At 41.3% G+C, this 13,944-nt stretch overlaps 1 protein-coding gene across 1 annotated transcript in view; it reads right to left on the bottom strand.

Annotated features, from left to right (window-relative positions):
* Positions 1–13,944, bottom strand: part of LOC126176685 (dopamine receptor 1) — a 1,014,936-nt gene that overhangs the window by 408,741 nt on the left and 592,251 nt on the right. The gene's annotated exons all lie outside the window — the stretch shown is intronic.

The following is a 13,944-nucleotide window of genomic DNA, read 5'->3' as shown; positions in this document are numbered from 1 at the left end:
TGAAGAAGCTGCTGCCCTCTTCAGGAACCACACTTTTGTCTGGTCTCTCAACAGATACCCACCCGTTGTGGTTGCACCTATGCTACGGGTATCTGTATCGCTGAGGCTCCCCACCAACGGCAAGCACCATAGTTCCGTGGGAAGCGGGGGGTGAGGGGTGAGTTGTCCATTGAGCTCAGGATAGACTCTAGAGAAACGTGGACAATAATTAAGCAAGCACAAGCAGGCGAGGCGCTTTCAAGAAGTGGTGTTTTCGAGTGTCTCAAAACGTTTCGTGAAGGCAAAGATCTGGTGCAAGACGATCCCAGAACTGGTCGCCCGTCTACAGCACATACCGATACAGACGTGGAGCATATACGGCAATTATTGCAAGAAAACCTTCATTTAACTGTGCATGCGATATCAGAAGAACTTAATTTTAATCGTGATATGAATCATAAGATTTTACGCGAAGATTTTTGGAAACAGAAACTTTATGCAAAAATCGTCCCTCACAGACTGTCAGACGAACAGAAAAAGGAAAGACGAAGAATTTCTGCTGAATTACCAGATAGAGTCGGATGTGATCCCACATTTCTTCGAAGATTTTTGCTGGGAATGAAAGCTGGTGCTACCAGTATGATCCTAACAAGAAGTGCAAATTGCTGAATAGCGGAGTCCTGGAAAAAAGTCAAACGACAATCTTCGAGAACAAAGACAACGCTGATCGCATTCTTTGATAGTAAAGGATTACTTCACCATGAGTATGTTCCACCAGGTCAAACAGTGAACCAAACTCTTTACATCAAAGTCTAGAAAAGTTTGCGACGAGCAGTTTGACGTCGCCGCCTTGATTTGTGGCATTCTCAGGATTGGTTCTTACTGCCTGAGAATGCAAGTCCCCATACTACTTTATCTGTTACCGAGTATCTATCCATGCGGTACGTTACTGCCATCGTACATCCGCCATACTCGCCCAACCTGACGTTGAGCGATTTTTTCTTGTTTCCGCAAGTGAAGAGTGACTAATAGGAAAGCTTCATCAAGATATAACAGACGTTCAACGGACTTAGAAGGTGGCTTGGAATGCGTGGTGATTTCTTATACTTCACCTCAGGCACCAAACACTTGAATAAGTTGCCAGCTGAACACTCCTTTCAAATACAGTGAATAATGCTTACTGAATATTCGCTCACCGTTAGATATTATTGATCAGGTTTGAAAGGAGTCTACTGGGGTCCACTTGTATGTGGCACCCGAATAACGAAATGATACTAATGTAAACTACAACGAAACTATTATATTGTAAACGATGTATGTGATGGGCTCTATAAAGCGGAGCGCTGACTTTGGACGACCACAGAGCCAAAGATACTGCTTCTGGTCTGAGATTGTAGTGTTTGAGTAAGGAAGCGCTTGGCGCACAGCAGTGTGTGTATAGCAGTCTGTAAGCGAAATAGGATGCAGTAGGCAGTTTCTTGTGGTGTGCTCTGAAAAGCCACCAAGTGTTAGATTATAATGTAGGAATTTTCTCATACCAGTATTTTGTGTTACACCTCACGTTATATAGGTAGTTAAAAATTAGTGATTTTATAATGGAATCTAAAGTTAAACGTTGAAATGTAAATTTAATTGTGACAAGAAGGATTACTGGACTGATATTACAAAGAAGCTGTACGAATGTGGAAGCAAAAGTCTTCTCCCAGTTAAGGTGAAGAAATTATAATTTTTTACTTTCCTTTTGCCAGCGCGCTATTGTAGATGAGTTTCCTGTTAACTGGCAACAGTGAGTTCTGTGTTAAGTAACCCCAGAATGTACGCAAACAGATTTGCTGATAGGCTAGTTAGCATTGTCCTTGGTAATGTCTAAGATTTATTAACACACGTACACGTAATTTGAGGATTTGTCTTCATGCTTTTTTGTAATGTTAGATAATACTTGCTGTACAAATCTCGTTGTTTGTGACTACGACAGCAAAGAAAGGTTTCATTTAGTAAAAAGGATGTACTTTTTCCGAGTAATGTAATTACAGTTATCAGATGTTTTGAAAAGCCAAACTTAACTTCGAATAGAACTTCACTATTAAAAAAGTCAGTTTATTAATTCACTCATATCACTAACGTCTCTCTGTCATACGTTCTTTAAAGACATTGAATTTTGCTTAAGTGTTTTCATTTACCAGCCAGAAGAATTTCATGTACATTTCAAAGTTTTACGGCCAATAGTGCACACCATTGAGCCTGTACCTAGTATATTTTATTGTTCTTCGCGAAAGGGCAGAACATAAGGCAATGCATCGTTGCTGCTTTACAGGTAATATAATTCTATTTATTTTTATGTGCACAGGGACCAAAGATATCAGTTTTTAACAGGGCTAAATGATTCAGTACCAAAGGGGCTGAATGTTTTTACAGTAAGTGTATCTCTTTATTCGTATTGGGAGTTGCATTACCCAATCAGTTCGTATGAAGTTTTGCTAACAATTACTCAGAGTAAGCACACCACTTACAATTACAACACGTTACATGATAACTCCAGCATTTCAATAATTTTTTCAAGAACGTTACACCAATTAATTATTAGAGAACGTTACAGGATGCAGCTAGTTCTGTCTTGAATCCATGTGCCTTCTTCCTTCAACTTAGCTCAGACTTCGGCTCCTTACAGGCTGCAGATAAAGCTGCTGAAAATAAAATTCTCGTTCTCATTGACTCCACGAGATAAATAAGAAGTGAGACTAAATTCACATTCTTATATTACCTTCAAAAATACAGCTCAATATACGATAAATGAGGACACCTACCAACTCGTATACTACCTCTCTGTACTACACACCGTGACACCAGACCGGTTGTAAAGGGAAAAGACAATTTATTCAGTCACGTACAGGCGACCTCGGAAGCATAGGCGGCAGCAGCGGTCGGGTCATATTCCTGTTTACAGCTGAAATCGGTTGCACACTATGCTCCACAGATGGGGTTGTCTCTGGACTTCCACCGGCAGCCAAGGTGACCACATGACCGGCAAAACCCTTCCGTTGGGCAGCACAATGGCAGCTCGTTGCCCATGACGGCTTTTCGCGTCCAGTGCAGAATTAAAGTTTACCCCAAAATTAATAAATATTGGACCATGTGTGTCAAATGGCTCTGAGCACTATGGGACTTAACATCTGAGGTCATCAGTCCTCTACAACTTAGAACTACTTAAACCTAACTAACCTAAGGACATCACACACATCCATGCCCGAGGCAGGATTCGAACTGCGACCGTAGCCGTTGCGCGGTTCCTGAATGAAGCGCCTAGAACCGCTCGGCCACCGCGGCTGGAACAATGTGTGTCACTGAAGAGCCAGTAGGCTTATTTGAAGCGTAAAAGATGGACGTTTACGCTGTGAAGACGCGCCTTCGATATCAGCGATGGTTTATAAGTTATTGCAAGTTAAATCTCACAAATAATTCCTGAGCTGTAAAAATGTGTACCTCGGCAATGCATTCTCCGACTGCCACAAACGAGGTGTCTACGGATACATCTCGTTGAACTGTTTCGGACTGTGATACTAGGGCCGGCCGCGGTGGCCGTGCGGTTCTAGGCGCTTCAGTCTGGAACCACGCGACCACTACGGTCGCAGGTTCGAATCCTGCCTCGGGCATGGATGTGTGTGACGTCTTTAAGTTAGTTAGGTTTAAGTAGTTCTAAGTTCTAGGGGGCTGATGACCTCAGATGTTACGTCCCATAGTGCTCAGAGCCATTTTTTTGTGATACTAGATTTGCTGAAATGATTTACGTATTTAATGACAGACGGAAACCGGGATTTCGCACAATTAGAAACAACTTTTCTTAATAAATAGAGGAACATTAAAGTACTGGCAGTGCTGTAAACTTTAGTGGCAGTACTGTAGATATATAAAATTATTTAATGTATAATTTAAATTGTTTGTTAATATTTACACTTACATATACGAAAATGGAAGAAAACCACAGAAATTATTGTTCATAGATAAACTATGGCAGTTAAAAGAAAACTGATAACAGTATAGTATTTCTCGGAAAATCTTTGTGTAATTTAACGTATCGTATTTGTATATGTGTTGTAACTCTGTTTATTTTGTGTATCCTTGGACGCAGTAACCAGGGACAGCAGATCATAAATAACGCCTGTACTGAAACTGGCTGTTCAGTGTTACTTATAATCCGTCTTGATTGCAAAATATTTGTTCACATGACAGATTTCGGTTCCTCTAGAACCATCTTCAGATCTGCAATTTCGGTTACAGGAGTAATGCGTCTACACTCAGCAACCTTCACATGCTGCAATCAAGACGGATTTGGAGTAACATTGCATCAAAAAGTGATTGCGGTATCCCTGCAGACATGATGTCTGTTTTTGCAAACTGGCTGTTGAGTTACAACGGAAAAAAACTTTCTGTTGTCCGTAAACTTTACTAATCGTGATTAACAAGAAACTAGTGCGGTTGGCCAGCTTTCGGTCTACTGCTCCTAAGCCTAATTTCTTTTTTGTTCTGCTTCCGTTAGTACCTCATGGTCCGGTGTTACAGGCAGAATTTGTTACTTTGTACTATTTATGGCCTGGTTATCGCTGTTGGGTTTTGGTTCTGCTTAATTTAGGTTCTCTCTTCTGTAATAAGTCTCCTGAGTGAAAGTGTGTATCGCTTGGTTTGAATTTCATTATTTTATAGGACCTAGCTGGTCCGGTACTAGTAAATATATTTGCTTCAGTGCTTCGATAGCCTATACAACCTGAATTAAATTTAATATTCACTTAAAATGTCAGTGTTATACTAAATTTTGATTACGTAAATACACTCCTGGAAATTGAAATAAGAACACCGTGAATTCATTGTCCCAGGAAGGGGAAACTTTATTGACACATTCCTGGGGTCAGATACATCACATGATCACACTGACAGAACCACAGGCACATAGACACAGGCAACAGAGCATGCACAATGTCGGCACTAGTACAGTGTATATCCACCTTTCGCAGCAATGCAGGCTGCTATTCTCCCATGGAGACGATCCTAGAGATGCTGGATGTAGGACTGTGGAACGGCTTGCCATGCCATTTCCACCTGGCGCCTCAGTTGGACCAGCGTTCGTGCTGGACGTGCAGACCGCGTGAGACGACGCTTCATCCAGTCCCAAACATGCTCAATGGGGGACAGATCCGGAGATCTTGCTGGCCGGGGTAGTTGACTTACACCTTCTAGAGCACGTTGGGTGGCACGGGATACATGCGGACGTGCATTGTCCTGTTGGAACAGCAAGTTCCCTTGCCGGTCTAGGAATGGTAGAACGATGGGTTCGATGACGGTTTGGATGTACCGTGCACTATTCATTGTCCCCTCGACGATCACCAGTCGTGTACGGCCAGTGTAGGAGATCGCTCCCCACACCATGATGCCAGGTATTGGCCCTGTGTGCCTCGGTCGTATGCAGTCCTGATTGTGGCGCTCACCTGCACGGCGCCAAACACGCATACGACCATCATTGGCACCAAGGCAGAAGCGACTCTCATCGCTGAAGACGACACCTCTCCATTCGTCCCTCCATTCACGCCTGTCGCGACACCACTGGAGGCGGGCTGCACGATGTTGGGGCGTGAGCGGAAGACGGCCTAACGGTGTGCGGGACCGTAGCCCAGCTTCATGGAGACGGTTGCGAATGGTCCTCGCCGATACCCCAGGAGCAACAGTGTCCCTAATTTGCTGGGAAGTGGCGGTGCGGTCCCCTACGGCACTGCGTAGGATCCTACGGTCTTGGCGTGCATCCGTGCGTCGCTGCGGTCCGGTCCCAGGTCGACGGGCACGTGCACTTTCCGCCGACCACTGGCGACAACATCGATGTACTGTGGAGACCTCACGCCACACGTGTTGAGCAATTCGGCGGTACGTCCACCCGGCCTCCCGCATGCCCACTATACGCCCTTGCTCAAAGTCCGTCAACTGCACATACGGTTCACGTCCACGCTGTCGCGGCATGCTACCAGTGTTAAAGACTGCGATGGAGCTCCGTATGCCACGGCAAACTGGCTGACACTGACGGTGGCGGTGCACAAATGCTGCGCAGCTAGCGCCATTCGACGGCCAACACCGCGGTTCCTGGTGTGTCCGCTGTGCCGTGCGTGTGGTCATTGCTTGTACAGCCCTCTCGCAGAGTCAGGAGCAAGTATGGTGGGTCTGACACACCGGTGTCAATGTGTTCCTTTTTCCATTTCCAGGAGTGTAGTTCTTATGGTCCGTTGCTGCCATTTGCTGCTTAAATTTATACTATTTTGATCATTCTACTAAATTCTGCTAGCACTTGCTTTCCTTAGGCTTCTGTACTAAATTCTGCTGGCGGTGGTTACTCCACGGTACGGTGCCAACAGTTGCTTTTATTAAGCTGCAGCAGTAACTCTCGTTGGCAGTGATGCTTAATGCTGATGTCATTAATTTGTTTGTGTTAAAACTGCTGATTATTGATTTAATAAAATAGCCACAGTAAATTATTCTGTGTTATGTTTTCTAGTATGTTCTTCCGCCAGTTGCCTTTTAGTACAGTCTCATTAATAATTTCTGATGGTAGATGGCGTTCTTATCAGATGTTTTTTAGGCTTGTCTCAGAGTCTATATTGTTTGAAATCTTTTTGCTAGTTTTGTAAGTAGGCTGTTTAGGTTTTTATATTGGTAACGCTATGTAGTGCTCTGTATGAAAATCACCGGCTGTGCTGTGTGCAGTCTGTGACTGGGTGGCATTCTTGGAATAGTCGCTATTGTAGTGTTGGGCAGCTGGATGTTAACAGCGCATATCGTTGCGCAGTTGGAAGTGAGCCGCCAGCAGTGGTGGATGTGGGGAGTGAGATGGCGGAGTTTTGAGAGTGGATGATCTGGACGTGTGTCCATTCAGAAAGAGTAAATTTGTAATATTGGATATCATGAACTGATATATAAATTATGACTTTGGAACATTATTAAGGTAAATACATTGTTTGTTCTCTATCAAAATCTTTCAGTTGCTAACTATGCCTATCAGTAGTTAGTGCCTTCAGTAGTTTGAATCTTTTATTTAGCTGGCAGTAGTGGCGCTCGCCGTATTGCAGTAGTTCGAGTAATGAAGATTTTTGTGAGGTAAGTGATTCATGAAAGGTATAGGTTAATGTTAGTCAGGGCCATTCTTTTGTAGGGATTTTTGAAAGTCAGATTGCGTTGCGCTAAAAATATTGTGTGTCAGTTTAGTGTTGATCAGAATAAGTAAAGAGAGAAATGTCTGAGTACGTTCAGTTCTGCTCAGCTGTTTGAAAAGCAAATAACGCAAGAGGTTTATCAGCACAATCATTCATAAATTTTTCTAAGGAGACGTTTCAGTTTAAATAAAGTGATTTGTTTAAATTTCACTAAAACTTAATCTATCCAGTAACTTGCCACTCAACACAGCTCTCTATGCTTTCAATGACTTAGGTGAAAAGCACTTTAAACATTAAGTTACCCGAGTAGCTCGGAGCATATGGTAGCTTTCTCTCTGAACAAGAGCGCCAATAGGATGTACTCCTGCCTGCTCTGCTCAAGATCTGAGAGGTCTACACAGTCACGCATAGAAACAATTGGGAGCTGGCCGGTTAGGGTTGCAGAAAACGCGGACATGGAGCGAACGTTTTCGCTGGCGAGAAGCCAGACAGCTTTGGGGTCTCGGAGAAAGCATTTCAGTTATCCATGGGCTCTCGGAGATTGCAGTGATAGCTGTGTTACCGTATAAAGTTCGATGAGATTGTACTGGGGGAGCAATGGAGATTACGAGGAATAACTTTGTTACAGAATACCGTCAGACAGCAGTGGGAAACAATGGGGAGTAATTTCGTTGCTGAGAGTAGCAGATAGACATCGTACGCTGTATAAATAACTCTTTCTCGGATGCAGCAGGCAGAAGATAACAAATGTTGGTGTTGTGCGGAGCTGTTTCAGTCTGCAAGATGAAATGACAAGAAACATGTAACTGTAAGCAGTTACGTGGTTAGCGAGAAATTTTAGGCCCCGGTGTAATGAATATGTTCTCCGTATATCGACTTTGCACTCCGGGAGATTACGTATACACTGAGTAAATTTAGAGCCATTCTGCCAGCTAGCTAAGCGTCTGATTTGCTCTTACCGAAAACTAAGGTCCCGGAATCGTCCATCCTGCTGTTATCTACCAAATCTATATTTATCGGTGATTTAACTAATCATACCGCGATTACATCTTACATACTCTGTACCACTTACTGCTAAACACTATCTTGTATGAGGGACAACTCCAGCCGTAAGTAGACATTCTGAATAACAACCGATTGACTGTCCTTGAAAATAATTTAATTAACGGCCGGTTTCGTAAACTGGAAGCCACATCGAGCTAAATATGGTGAATCAGGATATTAAATTTGCAACAGGAATGGGACCGGACAACCTGATGATGTGGCTTCTACTCTATGAAACCATTTGTTAAATAATTTACAAGAGCAGCCAAGCTGTTATTATTCAAAATTTTCTGCTAAAGTATGAGTGCTCTCTGTCAATTTCTATAATTGTTTTAACTGAACACGCATCATGCTTGCATGGCTAACATATCGTTCGAATACAGCATCCATTACCTTATGACACAGGGTCCGTTACACGCTGACCTGTCTTCCCCTCAGATTTGACTCTGCTACGAATTCGTATGGGACAATAACGTGCAGTAACTTCCTGCAATTATGTAGTTCATTCCAATGTCAGTTATTCTACAGAATGTCAATAAATGTCATAGTTTACAGTTCTCCTTTCTAAGCTAGCAGTTTCCGAGTCCCAATATCAAAATGGTTCAAATGGCTCTGAGCACTATGGGACTTAACATCTGTGGTCATCAGTCCCCTAGAACTTAGAACTACTTAAACCTAATTAACCTAAGGACATCACACACATCCATTCCCGAGGCAGGATTCGAACCTGCGACCGTAGCAGTCCCCCGGTTCCGGACTGAGCGCCTAGAACCGCTAGACCACCGCGGCCGGCCCCAATATCATCATAGTCGGTAGTATAAATCACAAAGGTACAAATTACATGCAGTGATCACATAGTCGTTTCCATGATGCTCATGGCTTTACCATCGCAGAGTTATTCTGTTCTCTTAAATTAGGGGCTTTGATGATTCATTTCGTACAGAGCCTTTTATGGTCACTGCACTTATTGTTGATGATCAGTTGAAAACTGAGAAAGGTGGGATATCTGGTGAGAGAAGTTCTTGTAGTAAAGGAACAGTTACTAAGTCACAAGTCTTGATCAGTGATGAGCCTACGAAAGATTAATACTACGAATAGTGAGATTAAATCAACGAGTAAGTTTCACAGGTGCGAAATTTAGAACACGGAAACGCATTTTCTGACAGAAGCGATCACTCTGGCTCGTCTTGGCATCGAGTCGAAATGAACGTGGATGACAGGCAGTGGTGCATCATTCCATGCTGCTTCAACTCTGTGTCATCATTTATTAATGTTAGCGGCTCGCATGTTGATGCGTGCCAGTCTCTCCGCAACCAGTGACCACACGTTTTCAGTAGATAGGAGCTCTCGAGTAACAATAGAGCACTATTTTTAACGAGATAGGTAAGGACAGCCAAACAACGTGTTCTTTCGTCACCTTAATTTGTTCTTGAGGGCCCGCAGGGAAATCTACGTCTTGCAGAGACATTATAAGTAGAGAAATCCAATCACTATTTTTTACAATTAAGTGCTTTACTGGTTTGCAATAAGTCTATTTCGGCTACAGTGCCATTGTGTAGCCACCTGTGAATAAGACATGACCTCGTTAAGCTTTCTGTCTATTTTTACGTATAACTATTGACAATATTGGGTGATTATACAATGGTATTTACGTCTTCCTGTTTTTGACGTGCATAAAACATCGATTGGTGCTGTCACTGTCTAATGATTTGGTTGTTATGTCTTCCAGGTGGCGTGATCATATGATTATAAGAGCCATACATCTTTAATATTGTTGTACACGAGATTTTTTGTTGACTGTAGCCTTTTTGTTCTGTTTACTAGTTTTCGTGGTTTTGACAGCTTTATTTGACAGAACAACAGCGATGTTACATGGTTACAATTTAGTTTTAATTTATTAATCTGTGAGTTTCTTTGTATTCGTGATTTGATCTATGCTGTTATTTCGTCTTTGCTTGTAAAATATTACTGGCTGTATAAGTTTAAACCTTAGTTTCATGTGATTGAAGAAAATCACAAATTGGACCAGATAGAACGAGCAATGCAAATACAACTTGGAAAAAATAAAATTTTAAGTAAGAACATATAACTACCCACAGAGCATATTAAGCGAAGATACTGATCTTAAGTACGAACACCACATTGATAATTTTATTGACATCTTAAATATAGATAATGGTTAGGCATACACAACCAATAACGTTTCACAACCAAATATAAAATATATACTAAAGATTTAATCACTAAAAACACAGAAACTCATAAATTAATAAATTAAAACAAAATTGCAACCATGTAATATCTCTGGTGTTCTGTCAAATAAAGCTGTCAAAAGGACAAAAACCAGCAAACAGAACAAAAGGGTCATAGCCAATAAGAAATCTCGTCTACAACAAAATTCACGATCGAGACATGGTAGTATAGCTGCCACAATCAGATAATCACGCAAAAACAGCTAAACGTAAGCACTGTTGTGTAATCACCCAATATTGCCAGTAGTTATACGTAACAATAGAAACAAAGGTTAAGGAAGTAGTGTCTTATTCGCAGGCAGGTAGAAAATGGTACTCTATTTGCAAACCAGTAAATACTTTAAACATAGCAGAGATTGGATTTCTCTACTTACATTGTTTCTCTACCTTTTTGGGAGATAATGCCACAAAGGCGCCGAAGAGCAGCTGCCGAACTCAAAATTCAGTTGTTTAATACGTAATCGCCGAAGATATGATGGCTACAGTCCAAATTATCGCCTACGGGAACAAGAGGTTATCATCTTATGCACTCAATGGCACCCCATACCATCAAGCCAGCTGGTGCATCCGTGTGACGATAACGAAAGCATTCCGGTATCGCTCTTTCTCCTCAGAGCCTATGGAGTTGACAGTCCATGGTGCACCAGACGTCATTTCTCTGTTCGTGGGGATACTTGTTTGGCTGCGAACAAGTCCATGTTCAGACTGAAAATCGCGAAATCGCTGTATTACCACGAACGGCCAAGAGAACGATATGCCTGTCGAGCGCTAGTCGCAGGAATCTCTCGCCATTGCATGTGACCATGCGTTAGTGGATAGTCACTACATTCCCATGCGACACATCTTCCAAAAGACGAAAACCGAATTTCGTAAACCATTTCCCGCTGTCGTGTTTACATGCGGATTTTCTAGCCAAGTTAAATATGGCGCCTCCGAAAACAGCAGATTTAGCTTCTTATTTATTCAGCGATATTGCTATCTGTATTCTCTTAAATATTAGAGGTAGACAGGTGCACGCTTACTCTTAAATTTATGTTTTTCCTTCACTCCACAATAAGTCACTCCCTCAGTAAGGGAAATAAGTTTCGCCAATACAAAGAAACATCGTCACAATAAGAACGATATGGAACGTTTCTTTTGACACAGATGTATCGACTTCTACCACGAAGCAGGCATCACAAAGGTACAAATTTGTTGCAAATTCCTACTCTCATTAAACTTAGAATCTCATATGACCGCATTCCATCTGTTCTATGACAGACCACAAATTTTGTGGAGCAACAAAAACAGTATTGACAGCGTGTGTAGTACACACTTCCGTGGCTTCCGTGAACCGCTGAAGACAAATGACAGAATACTTCCTCTGAAAATGAGAAAACCCATTTTCTTCCCTATGGTCCCTCAATCTGAGCTTGTGCTCCCCCTCTAAGGAAATCGTTGTCAATGGGACGTTAAACCTTAAGCTTCCTTTAGTCTCCAGAGGAAGGTTGATGAAATATGGTCGAAATATCTGTGAGTTTTGTTATTCGAAGTCTTTTATATTATAGTAGCCTGCATATGGTTTTCATTAAACAGGGATGTGTATAATAAAGAGTATCAACTCATTCATACTTGTAATGGTAGTAACGTTACAGTCTGATCACTTTATAGCTGACACGTTTCGTCGGAAGAGCAAGCTTCCTCCTTGCCCCCCTCCCCCAACCGCTTCCCCGCCCCACCACATACATACACGTACTGTCACCAGAATCAGAATATTGTGAGATTTGTGACTGAAGATGAAACAATGATCTTCCGAAATGCGTCACTTGAGCTTTGATCACATTTTAAGCTGATTAACAGTCTAAGTGTGGATGCACCGACAGTAATTAATAATTCAGACAGAAGGATTTTAATTAACCTTCAGTGTAGGGAATATTTCAAAACGATAAAGAGGTATGATTTTACACCTTGCCTCTTTTTACATACGTGAATGTATCAACTTGCAAAATTTTCTACAGAAACTTTTAGGATCAAAGTTTTCATTTAGCTTTTACAAACGTGCAGTGTTTCTTTTATCGGACGCACGAGAAACACACCTGGACCATAGCGAAACTGGTCCCATACTTCTGGAGCATATCTATGCAGCATCGCAGTTCACGGAAAGATGTTGCATGGGAAGACGCGAAAACGAAGTCATTTAGAAAATCAGTAATAATCGCATTGGTGAGATGAGGCAATCTTGGAGGATAATTCCAAATTGTGAGATCCGTTCGTCCGTTATGATTGATCCATTGTTGAAGGAGCTCACTATTAATAAATGGTCTTATATGCATTTACCAGTCTGGTGGAGCTCTTTCCTGTTGAAATGTTAAGTATTCAGCAGATTCCTGCAGTTGTGGAAAAATATGTCTAGGTGAATAGTTCCTGTAAGAATTTTTACCCTTTCTACTAAAAAAGAAAAAAAAAATGAAACTTTGCAGACTTTCTCTGGTGCTGGACTATGGTATGTGACAGCTGTGTTCTCGACGTTTGTACATTGTTGAGATTCAATACGTCTGTCATATTCTTGGAAGACTTACGTGTATGCAGCATACTTACCTTGCAGAAGAAATGGTAACACTAAGAATATTGACATAAACAGATTGTTTGAAACAAATCTGTACCATTGTGGCACCCAACCGACAGTAGTTGACGATACTTATCTGCTTAATGAACCATTCGCTACCATACCGATTTTGACGAAATTTCTTTGAAAACTGCGTATTTTTGTTGTGACAGTACTCAGGATTATTACACTGTTTGGCAATTATTATCTGAAATTTCATTTATACTTTTAGATTTTTTTCTTTTGCATGCTGAAAATCAATTTTCTTCATTTTTGTTTCACTTTTAAAAACTTAAACTACGTTATGAAATTGGATTTATTTCTTTCGTCAGTTACCGGAAGATAATTAAATATTTAAGAAGAGAATTAAATATTTAACCTTAACCAAATCATGAAGTTTCACAAGCAAATATATAATTTTTTTCTCTATAAAATACGTTTGTGTACTATTTATTACATTCTTTAGAATTGTCAGCTCCGTGTTGCTGTAATGTTACCTCAAAAACTCTTTGCACCGACAAAATGTGCTATCTTTGTTTACCTTATTACAACGTTATCGAGAGGATCTTTGTGTTGGATTGGAACAGAACGGACATGGGAAGCCAAGTCTGTGACTTGCTCCCACGATAAATCATGTGAACGATTTGTGAAACATATACATTAAAATGAGACAATATAAAGAATGTCAATTTTTGTATTATACCAGTGAGAGTAGGAAATATAAAACCAGTCAATCCGAAAAACAATGTCTCATTGGAAAGGGACCACATTTCTTATGCAATTAAAGAGAAGCTTATTTATGTCCACGTTGAATTCAAGAATGAACTGTGATCATCCAACGTTAATGGGTCAATGTTCTTTCCGTAAACGTACCAACACCAGGTTTTCTGAAGGCATCATA

The sequence above is a fragment of the Schistocerca cancellata genome, chromosome 3 (assembly GCF_023864275.1).
Source record: "Schistocerca cancellata isolate TAMUIC-IGC-003103 chromosome 3, iqSchCanc2.1, whole genome shotgun sequence".
Classification (NCBI taxonomy): domain Eukaryota; kingdom Metazoa; phylum Arthropoda; class Insecta; order Orthoptera; family Acrididae; genus Schistocerca; species Schistocerca cancellata.
This window is presented reverse-complemented; position numbering and strand designations above follow the sequence as displayed.